Source organism: Homarus americanus, unplaced genomic scaffold, assembly GCF_018991925.1.
Source record: "Homarus americanus isolate GMGI-L3 unplaced genomic scaffold, GMGI_Hamer_2.0 scaffold42433, whole genome shotgun sequence".
NCBI classification, from domain to species: Eukaryota; Metazoa; Arthropoda; class Malacostraca; order Decapoda; family Nephropidae; genus Homarus; species Homarus americanus.
Window position 1 is genome coordinate 519238 of NW_024738086.1, and position 24964 is coordinate 544201.

The window sequence follows — 24964 nt, forward strand, 5'->3', positions numbered from 1 at the left end:
GGAGAGGGTGGTTTTTCATATTGGCATTTAAATTTATTCTAGAATCTGCCGTAGCTAGAGGGCCGTTCCTGCACTCTCCTAGAGGGGTGGGGGTACAATACGAGTACTTATTAATCTGAGTTCTAATATTTATGTGCGGTTGAGAGAGAGAGAGAGAGAGAGAGAGGGGGGGGGTGTCGCTCCCATTGCAGGATATTACAGGGTGTAACATTCACCAGAGAGAAAAGACAATAGACAAACATACGAACGCAACAAAAACAGAGATAAAATGACACATGTTCCCCTCACCCCTCCCTCCTATCTCCTCCTCTCACCCCTCTTGCCCCTCCTATTCTGTTCCTCTTCTCTCTCCTGCTCCTCCTCCCTTCTTTCTGCCCCTCCTTCCCCTCTCTTCTGTCCCTCCCTCCTCCCCTTTCCTCCCTACTGTCCCCCTCTCTCCCCCGTCACCCAAGAAGAGACAAACAGACTTACACACAATAATAATTACATAAACTCACCTTCTGGTACACTCTTCAGTCTGTTTCTCCCTTCCCTTCCCTCTATTCCCCTTCACGTCCCTCAAGACAAACAGACTCCAGCAAACAGACAGAAACAAGTATAGTTTTCCCTTACTGACTTACCCACCAACTCCCCCTCTCTCCACCGCCCCCACCTCGCCTCACAAGACAAACACTGCGCCATAAAAAAAAACTGCGCATGTCCATCAGCAAATGATCGGTTTGGAGTCAGTGGCGCGCCTCTTCAGAAGCCAGTGTCCGCGGGCTTGAGGCACTAGTTTAAGGCCACCCAAACACTGCCAGGCCGCCTCAGTACGCTCCCGGACGCGCTAGGAGTAACGTCGACGTGAGTGAGCTGCTGTCAGTCCTCTCTCGCACACTCACTGGCTCACAGGAACGTGCTTGCTGCCGCTGCCATTACTACTACTACTCTCCCTACCCACCTCCCACTCCCTCTTGTTGACATGTGATGTGCCTCGTCGTCCACCCGCGATTTTTTGGAGACGGTGTGTGTGATTTTTTTATATACATATATATTCCAACGATTACAGAGTTTTAATGCTAATGAAAAGTTACACTAACTTTTCTTAGGTTTATGGAAAGGTGTTGAAGCATATATTTTTACTAAACTAGAAGTGAGCACTGCAATGACTGGTACAATTAATGAAAAACTATACTTATTACATACTTTTAGGGGAAACTACACGGTGTCCATATGAATGAATTATTACACCAACAAGTGCATATTAAAACTTTGATATTTTTATTGGTGACAACGTTTGCTTACAAGCATACAATTTCAGAGAAATGATAATGTTTCAATTAATATTTTTCTTGTCAAGAAATCTTAATTTAACCTTTTAACAGGAATATAAAAAAGTGATGACACGCACAAACTTTTCCAAAATAAATGTGTAAAATAAAGTACATGATGACTAGGCGTAACATGAGAAGTTATTATTAGACAAGTGAACTTCTTGCAAGGATTATCTTTCACAGTTAAGGAAAATTCGCAGAGTTTTTAACAGTGGATACCAAGGCGCAGAGGCGACTGTTTTTGGTACAGGAAGTATGTGACAAACTTTTTTTCTATTAGGTTAAATTTTTGTAATATTTTTTTGGAGAAATAGTAAATAACTTTTTTTTTTAGAATTGAAACTCTTCGGCTTTGCTATCATTGTAAAATCTTTATTTACTGTTTTAAAGTTTTAAGAAAATGCCATTGTTTATAAGTGAATATTCCCACTACTACATTGTACTTATTACAAAAATCACGAACATTTTTCCTATCATTTATTTTGTCATAATGTCTTATATGGGAAACATATATATATATATATATATATATATATATATATATATATATATATATATATATATATATATATATATATATATATATATATATATATATATATATATATATATATATATATATATATATATATATATATATATATATATATATATATGATAATTTCAACTAAGATTATAATCTCTTTATTATAAAAATGATGAAACGTTGTGCACTGATAAAATCTAATAAATGAGAGCGTGTGTGTGTGTGTGTGTGTGTGTGTGTGTGTGTGTGTGTGTGTGTTTCATTACACATACTTATCTGAATTCACTGTATTTCCGCGCAGAGAAAAAATTCGTACGTGTGAGGAGGGAGGGGGCGGGGGGGGGACTGGCATCGTCGTAAGAGAAGCAGTTTAAACTTTAGCCATTGGTATTTTGCTTTCCGTGAACGAGGAACACCGAGAGGAAGGTCACGCCCTGCCCCCTGCAGTTTTTATTGACACACACACACACACACACACATGTTGCAGGTCAAATAGGCCCCCGTCACCATTAGGATTGGGAAGCCTTAGGAGGATTTGGGCCCATTAGGAATGGACCCCAATCTTTATGATTAGATTAGATTGGGTTCACCACTACCACACCAATCTTGGCCATACCCAAGACGTCTGTTCGTGATCTGGAAGGTAATGTTGTATTTTTTTTCTTTCGTCTTTCAAGGAAATAAAGTGTTCTGTGAAGACCATTTACTCCTTACATTTACTTCAGGTAATAACGCTGACCTGTTAAGTTGAAGTTTAACTCTTACCGTGACTTGAAAACTTCCCATCGTTTGTTTGACTCAAAAATGATATGCCTTTATTTATTTTATTTTATTTTTTATAAACTTCAAACAGCGACTTCGAAGCACCATTTTATGAAACACTTTGAGACAACCAAACAACACTATAACATATCATTCCAGTAACAACTTTGTGGAGATGGTTTGAGATAATTGACTGTTAATCTTCATCACAATATCTACCCTAAGTCTGAATCCAATTACTTTACGAATAGCGGAATAATTACAATAAGACATATTGTAATTACGAAAGTATGGTGCTAGAAATAACTCATAACTAATTGTAAGACACAATTACGATCACAATTCTTTATATTTTCTCTGAGATGTAAAGTTTTTGCCACAACATTATATTATTATTCCCACATCGACAACATTGCAGGAAATTGTATCGTTTTAGCGACACAACGTTGCGGAATACAGGTTTCTCATGTCACTTGTTTCTCTGAAGGAGGGGAGGGGAGGAGGAGAAAGGAAAGAGAAAAGAAGGAAAAGGAGAGGAAGGAGAGAAGAGATTTGATATCAACTTACGATTTTGTATTCATAATTTTCCTTCTACAGCTGATGAAAAAAAGATTAAAACATCGACTGTATATTTGTCTGTCTTGATACATAATAATTCATCTTGTCTTTATTGAGTCAACTGAGAGACTTAATTCTACTGACTCAGAGATATATTTATTGTTTGTACTTCTGATGGAGATGCAACAGTTTACATTGATGCAATGTAATAGAAAGTTCAATTAATTGTGTTGAGGATGATATATATTTTAATGAGATAGAATTATGAATATCATCTGATGCTGTGACATAATAGTAGTAGTTGCTGTCGAGCAATAATAAAGTGTTTATATTACATCCACGACTGAGAAAATGTGAACAAAAGCATTAAGGAATAATTCATCCCGATACACTGCAGGGACACGTCGACACACCTGACCTTCAGGTTTTGAGAGAACACAAGACAGGCAGTTGTAGTCACATTGTTTTTATAGGGATGTAAAAAAACCCACAGAATAGCAAAAGAATGACAGCTTTACCATTGGCCTTCTATAATGAGGTCAATAAAATATTTCCTTGTTAATGGAAGCTGAGTGTATTGTGATCAAATGGTGTCTAGGAGAAGAGGATGTTGAAACTTTACATCCGAAGTTTAGAAAAAAGTTGACAAAATAAAGATCCCAGAATCTGGTCGATGAGGTGTATGTGTCTTCACGGATATAAAGCGGTAATGTGAACTGATAAATTGAAGAAATATATTAATTTTAACTAGACAACAAATTGCACTAAATCTCTCTAAGTAGAGAGGCAAATGGAATCATAAATTTGGATGAAATAGCTGTAATAAATAACACACTGAGTCCAGATTCTCAGGCTCGTGCTAAGTTTATTCCTCGTAACTGAAGACGTAAGAATGAACTTGACTGGTTGAATTTAAACTAAAGGCCAAAAATAGCGAATAAAAGTAGTAATAAAATCACACTGAAACTCTACAGTATATTAATTAGATACGTTCATTAGCATCGACCAGTTAAGAGACAAAAAGTTAATATACAGACTATCTTAACAAACAATTTCCTTTACCAAGTTTTGACAAGTACTCAGTAATTTTATACAATCGAGTCGAAAGTTATGAAGTTTCGACCGATGTTGTAAAAGTTTGGGATAAAATATAAAGTTTTGAGCTGTATATTTTTTTTTAGCTTTTAAAGAGTGAACGAAGAATAGAGTTTCAAGTTTATAAATATTAACGACAATTAAAAACTTTCAAACTAATTTTATGGTTTCCAAAAAAAAAATAAATAAAATAAAAAATAAAATAAAATAAATCCTAAAGTGTTTCGTTAGGATTAAGCAAAAGTTATACCCAATTTTCGTTCACTATTTAAGAATGAACGAAATTTTAAAACTTTTCAAGCAATATCTTTTAAAGTGTGAACGAATATAAAAATTATTTAAGTTAGGTTTTTATATTTTAATTGGCTGACATTTATTTTCATTTTCCTTCGTATTTTTCTCCCCTCTTTCTTCTTTTTATTCTCCTCTTCCTCCTTCTCATTTCCTTCTTTTTCTTCTTCTCTTCCACCCTCTTCCTCTTCTTCTTCTCCTTCTTCCTCTCTCCAATATCCTCTCCTCTCTCTTCATTTCTTCCTTCTCACCTCTTTCCACATCTTCCTTTTCCCCACCTTTTCCTTCTTCTTCTTTTGCTCCCCTATTCTTTTCCCACTGTTTCTTCTCCTTCTCCCTCCTCGTTCCTTCTCTTTCTCTCCTCTTTCTACCTTTACTTCGCTTCTTCCTCCTCCTCCTCCTCTTCATCTCCCCCCTTTTCTTATCCACGATGGTAATTAATTAAAACAAACAAGAATAAAAAATACATATTTAAAGATACACAAACAAATAAAATGTTCGATGAATGAATACATACAAACAGACAGATAATTGGACAGACGGACGGACGGGTGGACGAACATCTAATTGGACTATGAACTTAAAGGACACAAAGACACACGGAAGACAGGACTAATATGTTAACGGACAAACAGACGGACGGACAGGAGAACAGACAGACAAAAATGCATGCATCATTACACAGGGAATATTTTTAAGTTATATTTTAATGGAATAAAAATATACACTGATTAACAATACTTACTGTAGTTCTTAATATAATTACTATATTGTAAATGACAAGCACTATAATAATAATAATAATAATAATAATAATAATAATAATATAACGATTATAGTTCTTTAATATTGATGTTTAAAGAAAAGAATGATAGGAAATTAAAATAATCTAAATATTTGCTCAATAATCTCACTTGTTCGTCTTGGTGTGAATGAGGGAAGCAATATATATTGTTTAATTCAACAGGGACTAGAGAGGAGGCCTAAGTGAAGGATTATTATATAAGTTAGGGAAATGTAATGGGAAAAGTTTAATATAACCTCATTTATTTTGTTAGACTTATAACATTTTATTATATCTCGCATTCTTATTATAGTTATTTACTTTGGAGGTCGACACACACACACACACACACAGTCTATAGTCTTTCTTTCTGCATTGTGAATGACTACACAATATGGTGGTAGGGTAGCCCATAACACTCGGTTGGTGTGACTAATTGTGTAGCAGTTATGTTTGACACGAGAAAGAAACACCAGAGAGCCAGCCTGTGGGAAGGTGGTGGGTGGGCGTGTGGCTGGTCCCGATAATACAATAATAATCCAAATCCTAATAATAATAATAATAATAGTAGCCTAAATTAAAATAATAATAAAATAGAAATGATAAATAAATTAATAATGATAATAATATATACAGTAAAAGTAAAACTAAAGATACAGCATCAGAAAGTCACTACAACTACTATCAATAATCACACTTATAACATAATAATAAAATAACAACATCATAACAGTAATAATGACAATAATAATCACTACCACAAATGACAAAGTAAACAGTAGACTGGCATAGATAGAAACTCTCACCCTGCACGTGATCCTTCCCGCCTGAGACTACCAACAGGCTGCAGGAGCTACCTATATTAAAACACTCACAGGCAACATCACCCTTCCACCGTAACACACACCTACACAATACACCAGAAAATCCTCGTGTGTTTTATTGTTATCATAAATGGAATGGAATTTACGCAAATCTTGAATTTTTAGATCTGAGTTAAGTTCTTGGGGGGAAAGTTTGTTTATTTCTTTGTTCTGATGATGTTATAGAATTTGATCTTCCTTCATGCCCAGAGAAGTTGTGTTTATTATTATTATTATTATTATTATTATTATTATTATTATTATTATTATTATTATTAGACGGTGCTTCTTCTTAATGTGATCATAATCCTTTATCATCATCATCATCATCATCATCAATAATAATAATAATAGTAATAATAATAATAATAATATATGAAACAAGAAAACACCTACGATGTGCAAAAGAAAAAACAATTGAGAGGAAGAGTTAAAAAACCAGCCATGGCCATTCCAGGAATTTTAGAAGAACTTGAAGATTAACAAGATTAAAAACCTCCAGTCAAGCGTTCCATTAATGTAGATCTCATACTACACAAATATTATCCAAGGTACTGGTATAAAACACGACTCTGTATGAATATAAATTATATATTACATGAATAAAGATTCAATTTGCATTTTATCTTGATTCGCAATTTACATTTTAATAAAACTCTCGAATTCACGACGTTTGAGCAAGCAAATAGAAATCTAATTCAATCATAACTTCAATTAGCAAGTTCAGAACTCAGGTGTACAAAGGTACAAGAGTATAAATAACTGCTTAAACTTTCCCGCGCAGATTAAAACAGAATAAAAATGGTATTTTTTCTCACTTCTTTTTAAAATTGCGGTTGTTTAACGCTCAAAAAATTGTAGTGGCGTATGACAACACACACACACACACACACACACAAATTATATACAATATTTACACATTTACATTATAATATTGTTTTGCATTTAATAATTTATATTATTATTTGCATGTCAAAATTAAAACCGAGTTTCCAAAAAAAATAAAAATCTAAATCCATTGTTGCGTTCTCTTCTGCACTAAGACAAAGGAGTCGCCATTTTCGTGTTTTTTTATTAAATCATCTAATTATCCGAGGCGTGGAGGACAAGTCAACAGACGAGCAACAGAATTAATCAACAGCAGACTGGCTCTCTCTCATTTTCTGTTGATCTCCAGTTGAGGGTGGGTAAGGGGTGAGGGAAGAGAGGGAGAAGGGAGGAAGGGACCCAGTCAATCGTTTTCCTCTCCCTTCCTCGCCCTCGTTCATCCCCCTTCCCTCCCTCTCACCCACCTTCCCTTCATCTCCCTTCCTCATCCAACCTACCTCCCTCCCTCTCCCTCACCCACCCTTTCTCTCACCTCTCTCCCTCACACACCACGTGGGTCTATTGTGTTCTTCCTCCTCTTGAACTCTTTTAATTTACGCTTGGTTTACCGTCTTTATTGTGTTCCGACCGTCTATCTCTCAGTCTCTCTCTTTTTATCTTCTCCGCCTCCTCTTCCTCCATCGTCTTCGTACATTTTCCCCTTTCTTCTAATTTCTCTGTCTCTTCTTTTTAATCTTACGAGAAGTTCTGTTTAATTGTTGTTTTATCACACACGTATTCATTGTTTGTCTCTGTCTGGCTGTTTGTTTGTTTGCTTCTTCTTGTACTATATCTTCTCTCACTATTTTATACTTATTCTTTTATTTCCTGTTCTTCTTTATCCTCTGTTATCGCCTCCAGTTGCTTTTATTTGAACTCTCTCTTTTCTTATGTGTAATATCAGTAGCATCTTCTACTTCTTCTCCTATTTTTATTTTCCTTCATTGATTCGCTCTTCTTCTTTTTCACTTTCTATCTTCCTCTTCTCTCTTTCTCTACACTACTTTTTCTTTCCTCTCATTCCTATCTCATATTATCTCCCCTTTGTCTTCTCCAGCTTCTTCTTCTCTCATCTATCCCATTTTTTCTTTTTATTCTTCTATTCCTAAGTTAACTAGTTAATATTTAGTCCCTCTTCTATTTCTTCTCCCACTCATCCTCCTTCTCTTCCTAATCCTCGTTTTCCCATCTCCCTCCATTAAGGATGTGTTTAATTTAATGCAAATTGTTTCTTCTTCCTCTCTTTCCTCTTCTCATTTCCTTCTCCTCCTCCTGTTTCTCCATTTTCCCTCCTCTTCTCCTCTTTCTTTTCTCCTCCTTCTCTTCTATTTCATCTATCTTCTCTCCTCTCTACCCAGCGCTCCTCTTCTCCTCCTCTTCCTTTGTTACTCTATAATCACTCTCCCCCTCCTTCTTCCCAATCTTTTTCCTCTTTTCAATCCCCTTCTCTCTTCCTCCGCTTCCCCCCCATCTTCTGTTCCTCCTCTTCCCAATTTCCCCCCTCTCTCTCCCCCTTCTTTTCCTCCAATTCCCTATCACCTTCTCCTCTTCCCTCAGCGATGTGCTTGTGCTGATATTGATTGGCTGACACGTGACACAAGGGGGATGCACTAATGCCAAGCACAAACACCTACACAAAAGGTGGATTAAATGACAATTGAAAAACGTAGATGGGGAACCAAGCTGACATACGCGGTCATTTAGGGTCAGATTTAGTGGTTGGGGGGCTTTCTTTCTCACTTTCTCTTTCTTTCTTACTTTCTTTTTCTTTCTCTGTTTATTATTCTAGTTTTCTTTCGTTTTATATTTCGTTATTGGTGTTGGTTTTCTTACTCACAGGTATCTTTCTTTTCATTTCATTAGTGGTTGTGGTTTTCTTTCATGCTCTCTATCTTTATCTTCCTTTTTCTTTCTCTATTTCTTATGCTAGTTCTCTTTTTCTCATTACTTCTCTCCCTCCGCCTGTTTCTTTCTCTTCTCATTCTCTCGTTTCTGTCTCTTTCTCTTCTCACTTTCTTTCTTAGTTGGGCAGTGTTCTAAGCTGACATACAGAGAAACTTGAAGTCAGGTTTCTCTCTCTCTCTCTCTCTCTCTCTCTCTCTCTCTCTCTCTCTCTCTCTCTCTCTCTCTCTCTGTGTCCATCTCCTGTCTTTCTGTGTCTTTGTCTGTCTCTGGTTTTTGTTTGTCGTAGTTAAAGGTCTTTGTTGATGGCAGACGGTAGATGGCAGGCGGCAGGTGATATGTGGGGCAGGTGGCAGGATACAGGTAACAGGTAGCAGGTGACAAGTGACAGGTGCCAGGAGATAGGTAAAAGGAGACATTCAGCAGGTAACAGGTGGCAAGTGACAGGTGACACTTAACAGGAGACAGGTAGTAGGTAACAGGCGAGAAAAAACAGGTAACAGGAGACAGGCAGCAGGTGACAGATTACGGGTGACAGGTTACAGGAGACAGGCAGCAGGTGACAAGTAACAGGAGACAGGCAGCAGGTGACAGGTTACAGGTGACAAGTAACAGGAGACAGTCAGCAGGTAACAGGTGGCAAGTGACAGGTAGCATGTAACAGGTAACAGGTGGGTGATGGAGATCCTCTTGTCAAGTGTAAGAAGCTCCCAGAGTTGAAGAGTTGAAAGGTTGATTGATGAATGACCAGCCAACCTGGAGAGGCCTTCACTCATCCACTGATGGATGGATGTATGTGATCCACTTAATACAGTGAACTCTCTCTCTCTCTCTCTCTTCTTTATATTTTCTCTCTCTCCCTGTCTCGCTTTCTACTCACTCTTTCTCTTTCTGCGCTCTCTCCTTCTTTCTCCCCTACTCTCTCTATTCTGTCTGTCTCTGAATGTCTCTTTCTCTAACTGCCTATATCTCTATTTTTCTATCTCACATCCTTCCTTTGTAATATTCTCTTTCTCCTCCTACCTTTCTGTCTCTTTCTTCTCCTTGTCATCCTCCACCATTTATCCCCCCTTCTTCGCCTCCATTTACTCCCGTTCACCCCCTTTATTCTCGTCTCCCTTTCTCCCCCTTCTTACCCTCCCCCTGTTTCCATTTTCGCTAGTAAAGAAGATTAATATTATGACATAAAATATAATTATAAGAGCAACACTGTGAAAAATGAGGCATTAAAATTATCCAGTATTTTAATCTAGTGTTCAAAATTATCCGGTGTATAGTGTATTCAATTAACCGGTATCCAGGCTATATAAGTATCCGGCATTCTAGTGTATACAATTATCCGATATCCAGACTATATAAGTATCCGGTATTCTAGTGTGTACAATTATCCGGTATATAGCGTTTACAATTATCCTCGATCTAATCTACACAATTATCCGGTATGCAATCCAACAGTCACTAGTGCGAGTTGGTGTGAGTAGTGGAGGTATTATACTCAGATCCTCCCTAACAATCAGACCAGGAGCTGACGTGAGGTAATCTACGGCCAGTACAGTACCCCTTCCTCACCCCCCTCAGCCACCAACAACCCTCTCACTTCTTTCACCCCCTCAAACACCAACAACCCCCTCACCTACCTCAACCACCAACAACCCCCTTCAACCACCAACAACCCCCCCTCAACCACCAACAACCCTCATCAACCACCAACAACCCCACCACCTCCCTCAGCCACCAGCAACCCCTTCAACCACCAACAACCCCACCACCTCCCTCAACCACTCACCTCCCTCAACCACCAACACCCCCTTGCCACACATCATAGCACATCCCATTAAACCAAACATTCACCTCCATTGGCGTCATTGTACTCCCAAAGCCTACTGTTTTGACCTGATGTGATTTAACTTAACAGTGTGTGTGTGTGTGTGTGTGTGTGTGTGTGTGTGTGTGTGTGTGTTGTTCAGCTGATAATTAGTCCTCACTGATTTCTTTTCAGTTTTAGAACTTTATTTGTTTACTTTAAACTGTACTTGTCATTATTAAGTCCACACGAAAAGCTTATTTAAGTTTTCTTATGGAATTATTATACTCTTTGTTTTGTGTCGTCAGCAAAGTTATTTTGGTTCGCGTCTACGCCTATATCGACAGCTTCTGTGTATATAATGAGGAGCAGTGGTCCATGGTCCGAGCCCTGAGGTAGTACAATGAAAGACAAAAGTCGTGTCGTGAAATTTGGTGAAAACATAAGCCGAAGGACTAAACTTTTGGTGCGCTCCGCCTTGTGGTAGGGGGCTCATAATGTTTCTCGAGTTATATTTAACCTTCGGACAAAACCGCAACTTTTGTCTTTGATTGTACACCACCGATGACGTTTCCCTTCACTTAGATATACAATAATCCAATTCCCAACTACTGACGGGTCAATACACGTTCCTTATTAAACTGTCGTATGAAATCCCATAAAAAGCCCTTGCTAAATTGTCCAATAATTCAAAATCGGTTTGAAAAAATAAAGTAAATTTGTTAGACACAAACGCCCTCTCGCAAGGCCACGTTGAGAATCATTAGTCAATCTGTGCCTTTGAAGGTGAAGTTGAGTTGAAACTCCAATTTCTGCTTTCAGAAATTTTCTCAATTGATTTCAAGCCACTGGACGGCAGTTTGAGGTAAGTGATCTGCGCTCTCTTAAAAAATCAATATTACATTAGGAATCCTCCAGCATTCTGGTAGAAAGCCCGATTTTTGTGACTTGTTAATTAAATACGTCAATGGACTCTCTATTTTATAAAACTAGATCAAGTAATTTGTTACCCTGGGCAGATTTATCAACAAATTTCTTAAGGCAACAGTCGTGAACAATACAGATATCTAACAAATCCTGTTTCTAAATCTCCAGTTATGGCTATTTTACTAAAGTTTAAGTCTCGTACAACACAAACGTTTTCATATCTAAGTGTCCTGAATATTTGGTCCGCCATGCTTAGACGCTCTCACTCCAGATGTCAGTATACCTCAGAATAAGATTTCCTCGCGTCCTGCCCACCACACTTGCTTTACGACCGCGGGTTTCAGGTTATAACTGTGCTCCGAGGACCTGAATACACTGTTATAAGTATCTATATGTAAGAACTTAATATATATACATCATATATATGCAAGTATGTATATATTTTGGGATATATAAATCAGTTCTTCTATAAACCGACTTTGAAATAAAATTTCGCTATATATCAGTCAGGGATGATCTTCTTAATTCTCACAAATTAATTTATAGGGGATACTTATGCTAATGTTCCGGCTTAATGACTCTACCTTATGATGTCTATAGTCCTGTGTTCCAGCCTTTTTATAGTAAGGTGTTCACTATAGTACTGTGTTCATACTGGTTAAAATCCTCATTGTATTCAAGTTACGTTCATTTACTATATGGGTTCTGTTATTCACTATAGTCTTATTTCTTCACTATAATTATGTTCTTCACCATAATGTAATTTTCTTCACTATAATGTTATTTTCCTCCCTAGTGTGTTCCTTTCTCACTATGCTGTTCTTCACTTCATTGTCACTATGGTACCATTATCTTCACTGCAGCTGTAATGTTATTCTCTGAAATGTTACGTTATTCACTCTGGTGTCATGTTCTTCAGTGTGGCGTTGTTCGCTTTGTTTCTTTAGTTGTTCTTCACCGGAGCTGTCACGTGACCGAGATGTATATTGAATGTCACTCTTGTGTTCCCTTCTTGATGGCATTTTCATGTCACTGGCATAAATAGTCTCTGATTCGTATTTTTATCATAAACGTTTTCCATCAAGGCCTCGTGGTTTCACATTCGCTAATACGGAGTTGATCGTTCCTCCGTAAGAAGATATGTTGGTCTGTGTGTACGCCGTTGCTCACTTTCCATGCGTGTCAGGAACAAATCGGCCAGGTGCGTGCCAAGACCGTATATTTTAGTACAAAGGCAATATGGCATATCCGGTTCTTTAGTTACAGTATATTGTTAGCCGAACGACCCTGGGCTGTAGCCGCTTGTAGTCTATTAAAAACTTCAAAACACATAAAGGTATTTGTACACATGACGAAATGTTTAAAATGAGATAAATTAAATATTCATAGATTGAAAGTGTTTCAAACAAATTATTAACACAAATCGAAAACTTCAAAACTATATATATATTTACAAGTCGAAAACGAAAAAAAAAAATAACAAGTTGAAAACCCCCTGAAAATATAAAGAACAAAACACAATCACAGGAACAAATATCAATCACATGTAACCAATCTACCGTCAGTTGGGTCGTCCGTTAATAATACTAGTATATTAATTATGTATACAGTAATTAATATTATCAACACATTACTGTATGTATACAATAATTACGAATATCAACACAATGTAAACAGTAATTAATAACATCACTACATAACATTAATCTAAGTCATCTTTCTACTACCTGCGTAATTAGTAAACTGTGACAAGAAATCCTTCTCCTCTGTGGACCATCATTAACAAAGACTTTAAAGATGATTGAAAGAATTACCGATAAATTAGAGTTAGACAATAATGATATATATGTTTTAAGAACACTACTAATATTATAACTAATAATAACACAACTACTACTACTACTACTACTACTTTTTTTTTTAAACGTGGCCTCCAGCCTCAACCAATAGCCACACCTTCTCCACCATTTTATTACCTTAAAATTAACTATCCGAATACATAAGTAGCTACCCTGGCTGTCTTGAGTTAGTTGAGCAGCAGATCTATGCGGCATTCAGTGACTGTTGCCTCAAAGTCGATATCTGCGACAGTTGTCGGCTTTGGGGCCGATGCTCTCGTTCCCCTGAGGCAAAGCAATGCAGATCTAAGCAGAGAGAAGGACAGTCGACATCCCAACCAGGATGTAACATAACTTCTGGGCTGCTGCTTCCGTTCAGATAACACCTCCGCGAGTCTGGCGTAGAAGCATCTTACACTCTACTACTACTACTACTGTACTACTATTACTACAACTAAATAAATATAATTTGATTGAATGCAAACCCTGCCCATGAACCGTTACTATGGAAGGGTAAATAATGAACTCGTGATGCTCTAACTGTACAATAAGGTTGTCACCGCTTGAGACTGTCTCTTGTAATCGTTTTCTTTAACCCCCCCAAAACCTATTGTTTCTTGAACCCTGAAATACACCTATCTGTAAACAATGCGCGAACCATTACCGTGGCACCACTTAATAATTTTTGGAACGATTTACACCAAAAGTTTATACATGCTGATGAACCCTTACAAATTTGGTGCAAATCTCAAGTTATATTTGAGGCAGAAAGACAGACACAAACAGACAGGACCGAAAACAATATCCTACCGTAAAGTTGCGGGCAGAGTAATAATAATAATAATAACAGAGGTTTAAGTAAGGTGATACACATCTCCGAGACACTCATGGGACCTACACACGATTTTCCTTGACAACACTATCACGAGTTATGACCGAACAGGACACTATTGTTCGTCGAAGAGGTCACGAGCCCTTAACTACACCGCTTTACGCTGTGACCTTTAATCTAATGCTGTGTTCCTGATCTAATGCTGAGACCCTGACTTTATGCCGTGACCCTGACTTAATGTCGTGACCCCTGAAGTAATACTGTGACCCTGATCTAATGCTGTGACCCTAGACCTTGTGCTGTGACTCTGACTTAATGCTGTGACCCTGACCTAATGCTATAACCCTGACTTAATTCTGTGACCCTGACTTAATGCTGTAACCATGACTTAACGCTGTGACCTTGACTTAATGGTGTGACCCTGACCTACTGTAATCCTGTGATAATGTCCTACTATTACTACTACTACTACTACTATTACTACTACTAATAATAATAATAATAAAAATGTTACGAGGAACTATCATATCACACTTATGTATAATAACTATCGCCTCGTGATGATCATTGCTCCACCTGACTGTTCGCATGACCGCCTTACTTGTGGAGAAATCAAAGATTTGACCAATGAAACATGACAAGTAAATTAATACTGGTACACTTTAGTTACGATATAAAATTGAGACCATAAAGATTAAGTCATTAAATAAAAAGCTAATTGAATCATTTCTAAGACGGCGGGTAATGAGTTAAGGTGTGTAAGCACTTTTTCTTTTTTGATCAGTGTGAGGAATTGATGGCTGTATACCTGCCAGTGTCACCTCATGACTTATGTAACTTTTAAGAGATTTATGTCAAGCTAGTTATGCCTGACACACTATGGATACGAAGATGCAAGACTTAACTGTGCAATAAGATATATGTTTTCTTTATATAAATAACTGTAAGGTGTTTGTGTATGTGTGTGAGGAAGAAAGGAAGGGAGGAAGGAAGGAAGGAAGGAAGGAAGGAAGGAAGGAAGGAAGGAAGGAAGGAATGAAGTGAATGATGATAAAGTACGACTAAATGGATCTTGCAGGGAGTAAAGGGAAGCATGATAATAAACAATTGCTGTGACTGGGATCAAAAAGAAACAGCGAGGGTAGGAGGGGGTGGAAGGAGTGGATTTTATTAGTACAGTGAATATGATAATGGTGTGACAAAAGAGTTAGTGAAGAGGTAGATCGTCTGACATGAAAGGGAGGTAAGATGGAGGCGAGGTATTGATCGTTAATGACGACGGAAAAAAACTTTTGATTGGAATTTGCTTAATAATGACAAAAAATGAGGCGTGAGGGTCTGTGAGGAAGGATATAACTACTGTAAGGAATGAGACACTGTGTGGAGGTGAAGTGTAGACAAGATCGAAAAAAAAGTAACCTACTTTTTGCATATAATCTATGTAACGTTACAACATGTAGTGATCCAGAAAAAGGTTATTAGTTGTAGTAAGGCTTCAGAACATGAACAATGGTGGTTGGTACATTGGTGAGGGGGGGGGGGGAGAGTGTTACTGATTGTACTGTTATGTGGAGGCTGTGAATGACGTTATTTGTGAAAGACAGTCAAAGTTTGTGTCTTGGCAGTAGTGAATGTTTTTAAAGGTTACTTAAGCAAAATTGAACTCCACTGGACTAAAAATCTGACTGGGAGGCGAAAGGCTTTTAGTGATTACCTCTTGTCCCAGGGAACAATGATACAATATTATATGATAACCCAGGAGTGCGTCTAATTAAAGACTCGGGGGGGGGGGGGTGTCACAGGGGTACCAAGAGGCGAAATTTCCAATGATTACCGCCTGTACCCGCGCCCTGGTGCTATGACTACTATATACGGTTCTCCGGTAGCCAGGAAACAGAAACTAAATACCAAGTCGACGCCGGTCAGCCTCCAGAATGGCCAGGAGGTGATACTTGTCTCTCTAATGAATACCTCTGATGCCGCAACGTCAGGGTGATGACACTCTTAGCTTCAAAACAGACGGTGATTAAAAAAATAAATCTAAGCTTGAAAGAAGAAAGATCAAGACACAAAACTAACGTAAATATGACTAAAACCTAAACTTTGATTATATTTTCTTTTACACAAACCTAGTATATAATGTACGAGTATATCAAAGACACTATTTCTTCATTATTTATTTTTTTTACTATGGTAAGCAATTAGATGAGTTGGATCTGCCTATACATATCAGTAAACATCAGGACTTTTCACTGTTTACACGAGATAGGAAACTGAATCAATATGGCTGGAAAGGTTCACTCATGTATGATTTGGCGGCTCTCAAGAACAACTCCTTCGCTTCTAGTGTTTGAGAGAGAGAGAGAGAGAGAGAGAGAGAGAGAGAGAGAGAGAGAGAGAGAGAGAGAGAGAGAGAGAGAGAGACTGACAATTTGTTGTTGTGTGCTGTCACTATGCAATAAAGCGTTATGGGTATAGTGTGTTTGGGTGGCTATAATATATGGAATATGGGCGATATTTAAAAATGTTAAACATAAAACGGACTCAATGAAGCATAATAAATGTAAATTGACACACACACACACACACACACACATATGTAAATACTAATACCTACATACGGAAATATATATACAAACACTTAACATATAACTTATTTTATTTTTTATTATTATTTTATTATTAGTATCAATTATTATTATTATTTTTATTATTATTATTATTATTATTATTATTATTATTATTATTATTATTATTATTATTATTATTATTATTATCATCACACCTCGATTTACTGTAAAATTACCAGCTTAATCCATAAATCTATATCGCATTCCTTCCAAATTTACATAATTTATAAAGGTCAATGCAGTACTTATTCTCAAACATCACTACACATCACCAATTATTAAACCACTAAATCACGTATACCTCCATTATGAATCCATTAAAAAATACACTAATATATACTACCTTTTCTCGCAGCATAAAACCTTTAAATTCCTAAAACCCAAATATTTCACCACTGCCATTCCAAAAATTCCTATACGCTCGTTCATACATCTTACACAAACCTATTTCTCCTCCTTTTTGATTATTTTTCTTTCGTCAGATAGACTAAAAGATTTTTCACCATTTCTTTCGTTGTCTTTCTTTTCGTGGTTCCACAAGGGCCTCGAGGATGACGTCAACTGTGTTATTTGATATCACTGTATACTTTACCTGACTTAATGCTGATCTGTGTAAACTACTACTACTACTACTACTACTACCACTACTGATAATAATAATACAATTACTACTATTATTACAACAACTACTACTACTACAAATTAATATACACCACTATTGTCACACAAACTCCTACTAACTTCAATTAACCACAACTTCCCTCAAGATGTCCGTCAGTTCTCATATTCCAAAAGATTTCACCTGTTACCATTCCGAAACATTGCTATATATTGCTCTGTCTTCTCAATATTAAAAATAATATAGATACAGTACATACAACCAGACAGAGGATATACTTTTGATTAATATTTCCTTCAGTAATCCTCAAATAGCCAAAGTTTTCCCCATTAGACTTTTCTCTTTCAAAAAAAGAAAAAAAGAAATATATATATATATACACACTCATAAAACTATTCAGTAAAACCTATTTCATAATTATATTTTCTTCACCAAATCCACCAAATTCCAAAAGTTTTCACCATCACCATCCCAAAAATTTCTCTCTCCCTCTCTTATTCTTGTCGAAGTGGAACATAAAAATTGGAAGACGGGAGGCAAAGAAATTGGGGTAATGGGTATTAATGGCAACCCATGGAGGATTTTGTGAGTTGAGAGTTGGCTGTCCAAGTTTAGACGTCCTGGGGCGAGGCGTCGTGGTGGTGGGGAGGGTGGTAGTGGTGATGATGATGATGGTGGTGGTGGTGGTGGTGGTGGTGGTGGTGTTGGTGGCGATGGTGGTGGGTGTAGTGTAGGGAGAGGTAAGGGTAGTGGTGGTGGTAGGGGTGGTGGCACTAGGGTAATAGGCAGGAGCGGTAGTGGTAGGGAGAGGTGGTACTAGGGGGTTAGATACAGACAGGGTTTGTGGGTAGTGGCATGAAGAGGTGGTGGCGTATGGCAGGGAAGAGGTATTGGCAGAGTGATGTAGTGGTAGAGACAGTGATAGCGGTGGTGTGGATAGTGATAAGGATAGTGGCAGGGAGGGGTAGGGAGAAGAAGAGGTAGTGGCAGACGACGGGGATATTAGCAACAGGGGAAGTGGCACATTATTCAGTTCCCCAGTACCTCTAATTATTTCTCTCTCTCATTTCTATCTATATTCTCTCTCTCCCTCTCTTCTTACGTCCCCCTTCTCTCTCTCTCTCTCCCTCTCTTCTTACGTCCCCCTTCTCTCTCTCTCTCTCTCTCTCTCTCTCTCTCTCTCTCTCTCTCTCTCTCTCGTGCCGCTGCCCACCATCCTCTGGCCAGGGCGTGACACTGTTTACTGAGAATTACATACATCATCCCTGCTGAGTTACTGACGCACCTGCTGAACGCTAGTTAAGCTGATGGCAAGCAGACGAATAATTACCCTTGACCCCAAGTAATTCTATCTTTCTATCTATCTATCTGTTCAACTGACCTTCTATCTACATATTCCCTTCTATCTACATATTCATCCATCTATCAGGATAATGTTCCGTGTATCTGTACATTTATCTCTCTTTTCCAAAATAGTCAGTTCACGGTAAATTAATTACATCGTTTACATTCTGCAAACTTTAAATGGGAGAATTTATCATGATTTACAAAAAAAGGCATTAAAATTATTCCATGGAAGTCTTTATAATTATTAGCTTTAAAAATTCACATTATAGTATATTTTAATTCTGTTTAGAAAATATTTAAAGGATTTACTAATATTAGAATAAATATCTTTTTATTTAGCTTACATTTTTTCAATAGTTTTTGTTCATTTAAATTAATTGATAAATTTTGTCCCCCTTACATTTTTAATTAGCTTGATGTATATAGAGCATTATTCCATCCATTTTTTTTTACCTCCCTCTCTTCATTTGTCTATTAATGTTCACATACCTCATTATCTGTATATTTATATACTTAATAAAGATCAGTAACAAGGGATGAAAAAACAATACAAAATGTTGACACTTTCCAAATGATGCCAAACTATAAACATATTCAACCTTACTTGATGCCGTACCAAGAGTTCCCAACCTTTTCCTCCCCATTAACCTATTCTCCTCCCCCCACCATGACCCAGTGACCTTTTACTCTACATGAACAGCGCTTTAATAGTTAATCCTTTAAGGCGTAGTGTTGCACTTAGGCAGTTTATTCAGCTGAGAGACACCCCCACCACTCAATGGGTTAAAGGCACTTCAGTCGAGGTCACTGTCAGGCAGGTGTTGTGGTTAAACAAAATTAAACACACATTGGAATTGGGCAAAACAATTCCTGAATTGATTCATGTTAACAAACGGCCCCAAACAAACCCCGCACTTAAAAATAGCAAGACTTCGGTAATTTATACAAAACAACAAAGAAACAAACTTCTGGCTTTGATAGAACCTGCCGGTATGTTTATTCATTCAAGCTAAAAATGATAAAAATACCGTCAACAATGAAACTTTTGGTAGCCAAGATTTAGGTAATTCATTTACGAAAAAAAGTCAATAAAAGAAAGACTATTAACTACATCCGGTTTTGTTAGGCCTATTTGTAATTATAGTTTATTCAGTGCAAAAAACAAACTAGCAGAACAATGTCCGAGACCAACCGGCATTCAATGGGACGATTGACCACTTGAGCACAACACTGATGCGCTCTAAGTTTTTATAAAAAAACATTTGGTTGGCTACATTAGCCAGATCTAGTGTGGCTACACCAGCCTGATCTAGTCAAGTATTCAATAGTCATGGTAGCCTATATCTCGATCCCCTCCTGTAGCTTGTAAGGAACTCTTGCACCTAGCTGTGGCTGGCTCTCCTACATTATTGCCACACCGCCAAAATCAGCAACACCGATGCCAGCTCATCCTTAGATGGTGCTCGTAATGCACCTCAATCATGGTTATAATATCCAAAAGAAAATAGCAACGATTTCATGTTTTGTCTGCCATCCACTACCCCATGGAAAAAAATCCAAATTAACCCACCTAGGGTAATTTACCCCAAGTTGGGAACCCTTGATGGAGACAAAGCAAGTTCCAAGTTCTCAAAGACTCACGTCAAATGTTTTTCTGCCTGGGGATGTGAACGGGCAAAAAATTATCAGGTGTCCTTCAAGATCGATGGATGGAAATCTATTAAATAATATCGTCATACACGTTCACATTAGTTCGGCATGTATATAGACAATGTAGGTATAAAATGCATGTTGACAGTCCTGGTATACAAACGAAGTATATAGACAGAGTAGTTATACAAACAAAGCCATCATAAGCTTATTACCACTAAGGTCCTTCTGCTTCGATACAAACATGGCGACCTGAATAAAACATTCCTCTTATGACCATTAACCCTTAAGGCACTAAGAATCATGACCTGGAGAAAATAAATAATTATATCTCAAGATGTTCTCAGTGTCGGGGATAAACAGTTTATATAATTAACCGAACTCACTATTCGCTTAATGTTATATCCCCGAGGCCTTACTTAGGAGAGTGCGTTAAAGCATTACAGCTTCCTAATGAGGCAATCTTTATGGTGTGCTTTGAATATTTACTGAATAATTATTAAATGTATGTGAAATATCTATCGACGATATTCTCTAAGCCATAAAGAGTATTTAGTAATATTCTGCTATTATAAAAATAATTTCTGGATGTAGGCATAACAATTGCTGGGGTAATTCAACAATACAGGTAGCTTGGCGAGTACCCCACTTACCGGTAGGGCTATCTCTGAAGAGTTGCTCACCCTCTCCGCACTGTACTGTGTTTAACGTTATATACCGAGGCGTTATCCTCGATACACCGACGGGAAATGTTTATAGCGCGAGGAAATTTATCACGTGTGATGTACTCATTCATTAATGTTTAAGAATGATTAACTTAAGTGATGTCTCCACGCCTCAGAAAAAAATCTTTGTTATTACCTTCCAGCGACGTGTGTGTGTGTGTGTGTGTGTGTGTGTGTGTGTGTGTGTGTGTGTGTGTGTGTGTGTGTGTGTGACAGTAAATAAGAATATTCGTCTGATTAAACCCTGACATGTGGTCAAATTTTCCGCCAAACAGAGATAACCTTTTGTGTCATTTCTATAACTAAACTGGCGTGAGGAATCGATTTTCTGCCTTGCAAATATTTCATTAAAGATCAACTAAATAATTGTAAATTATGACAGTTTGTCATCATAACCTTCTAAATATATATTATGATAAAATAAAATACCTATAATATATTTTTTTATGTATATGATACAAAAGTATAATTCCTCACAAATTTATAAACATTTTCATAGTTTTCATGCTTTAATTAATTCACCACCAGTCGATAATCTGCCTCATAATTATTCTTGTAGATCATGCAGATAAATTCAGTTAATAACTTTATATATGATATAATATTTTACAAAATGCAGCTGACATAACCAGTTCACCAGGAATGGGCGTTATGTGTTTTAATAAATCATACAGAACAAATTAATTATTACCTCGGTGAATAATTTTAATTCTACAAATTTCAAATAACAAAATAAATATACAAATGATTAGTTAAATTTTATCCTCACAAATCACAATTCAATAAAAATAAATAATACTGATAAAATACAAATTCTAGAAACAATTTTGTAATGAATCACATTATATATTGACCAATATTTATTATAAAGTAGGAGCGTCACACCTAAGCGCACCTGAAACTGGTGAAGGCAGCGGCAGGTGGGTCGCTGACACCTCGCAAATGACGTCAACACCTTACTGATATTCACAGTACAATAATGTTCTTACGCATGTTGCCGGTGGACCTTGTTAAGGGGTCGAATATATGTATAGTTGTATACCGTATATGTATATTCATGCTTTCATATACTTAAAAATTCACACATGATCGTACTCGTCTCTTGCAATCCAGTATTTTTAACACACGTCCGTATATGTATAGATACAGAATAATCAACCTAAAATGACGTTAAAAACAAATCACCGATGCCAAAACACACACACACACACACACACACACACACACACACACACACAAAAGTAGACATAATTAACTGTTCTTCCTTCAAGGGTTTAAAAAAAATACCAAAGTGGAATAATGCAAAAGAGCGCCGCCAACATTCATCACTGCTGTAAAATGACGTGATAAAGTAAATTGGGCGACGTCATGGAACACATTAAGCTTTTATGGCGCTTCAGGAATGTTGCCACGATTTTATGTGGTTGATATAACACGTAGCAGTCTGTAATGGCCTGTGAGAGAGCTATGTATCATGTATTAGATTGTTGCCGAGTTATGGATCATGTATTAGGTTATTTGTAAGTAATGTATAATGTATTAGGTTGTTATGGAGAGTTATGTACCATGTATTAGGTTATTAGTGAGAGTTATGTATCATGTATTAGGTTATTAGTGAGTTATATATTATGTATTAGGTTGTTATGGAGAGTTATGTATCATGTATTAGGTTATTAGTGAGAGTTATGTACCATATATTAGGTTGTTGTTGAGATATGTATCGTGTATTAAGTTGTTAGTGAGTTATGTATCAGACTGTTACTGAGATTTATGTATCATGTATTAGGTTACTAGTGAGTTATGTATCAAGTATTAAATTGTTGATGAAATATGAATCATGTATTAGCTTGTTAGTGAGAGTTGTATATTATGTATTAGGTTGTTGCTGAGTTATGTATCATGTATTAGACTAGGATAGCCATTGAGAATGTATTAAATTTTAGACTGTGACTGGCAATGAGAAAATGATGTATTAAACTGTAACACGAAGTAAGACAGTGATGTATCATACAATCACACTTTAGACTGAAAGTTACGAAATAGACTACGAATAATTAATTAGTCATGAAATAGACTACGAATGATCGCTAACTCATGAAATAGACCAAGAATCATCTCTAACTCATGAAATAGACCAAGAATCATCACTAACTCATGAAATAGACCAAGAATCATCGCTAACTCATGAAATAGACCAAGAATCATCGCTAACTCATGAAATAGACCAAGAATCATCGCTAACTCATGAAATAGACCAAGAATCATCGCTAACTCATGAAATAGACCAAGAATCATCGCTAACTCATGAAATAGACCAAGAATCATCGCTAACTCATGAAATAGACCAAGAATCATCGCTAACTCATGAAATAGACCAAGAATCATCGCTAACTCATGAAATAGACTACAAATGCCCACTTATTCATGTAATACACCGTGGATGATTAATTTACACACATTATCGTCACAGGGACAAAATAATTCAAGAGCGGAGGCATCCAATGTGTTGTATTAAGGCGAGGAAAGATGTCAACAAACCAATATAATCACTCACACGTTTGTTTCTCGCCTAAATCAACATAACAGCTGATAACTGGTAAATTCCCATCGTAATTATTAGTAATTATCGGCTGCAATCAGTAATAAATGTACAAAATGCGAAATACACGTAAAATGGTATTGTTTTTTATGATAATTTTTAGTAATGTTGACGGGAATCTTACCCTAGGGTTTAAAATTGTTGTAAAATGGGAAATACTCGTATGTTGATTCGTGCGCACACACACACACACACACACACACATGATTCACTATAAAAAAAATCCCATCTGCTTAATTAAACGTACAGTGACTCTGAAACATACAAGCAGATTAACCTAACGTTTTTCTTTATGACAATCCAAAACAACAAAAAATCAGAAATCAAAGCAAACACAATATGTTGTCCGGTGTTGGTGAGAGGATCGTTCAGTTCGATAATATCTTTGTTTCAGTGCTGTAGTCTTGTGCTTCCGGTAATAATTAATTGAGTTATTATCGATATCTGGTTTTCAGTGAGGGTATTTTGTCGGAAGAATTATAGTTGTATGTGTGTATATGACATTTGTTATTACACAGTGCTTGGTTTTAATTTATATTAAGAAATGTCGTACTGATATTCTTGCTCTGTGTGTGTGTGTGTGTGTGTGTGTGTGTGTGTGTGTGTGTGTGTGTGTGTGTGTGTGTGTGTGTGTGTGTGTGTTATTATTGCTGTGTGTGCGTGTAATAATAATAATAATAATAATAATAATAATAATAATAATAATAATAATAATAATAATACACTAAAATAAATCTGAAAGAAATTTAGTTCAACATCAGAAAATAAACATGTGGTGAGGATCAGTCCTGCAGTGTTCACCACCAGAAGCCTTGGGTGACGTGAACTACATCCATGTATGAATTGTGCAGTAGGTGGTGTGGTTTGGGAGGGGGAGTCACTGATTAAGGGTTGGCCAAAAGTCTCGTACGTCAATCGTTCAGTGATTCCTTAAATTATTCTACCAACAAATTCCCGTGTATCTACTCTTCTTTTTCGCTTTTTTTTTGTGTGAACTTCGGGTGTCATATAATACCCACGTATACAACATTA

At 36.9% G+C, this 24964-nt stretch overlaps 1 long non-coding RNA gene across 1 annotated transcript in view; it reads left to right on the top strand.

The window, feature by feature from the left end:
- Nucleotides 1-786: 786 nt before the first annotated feature.
- The window catches only part of LOC121873726, an 82184-nt gene continuing 58006 nt past the window's right edge, over nt 787-24964 (top strand). The window contains exon 1 of the long non-coding RNA XR_006090298.1: nt 787-1003. This is a non-coding gene — a long non-coding RNA (uncharacterized LOC121873726). The remainder of the gene's footprint in view (nt 1004-24964) is intronic.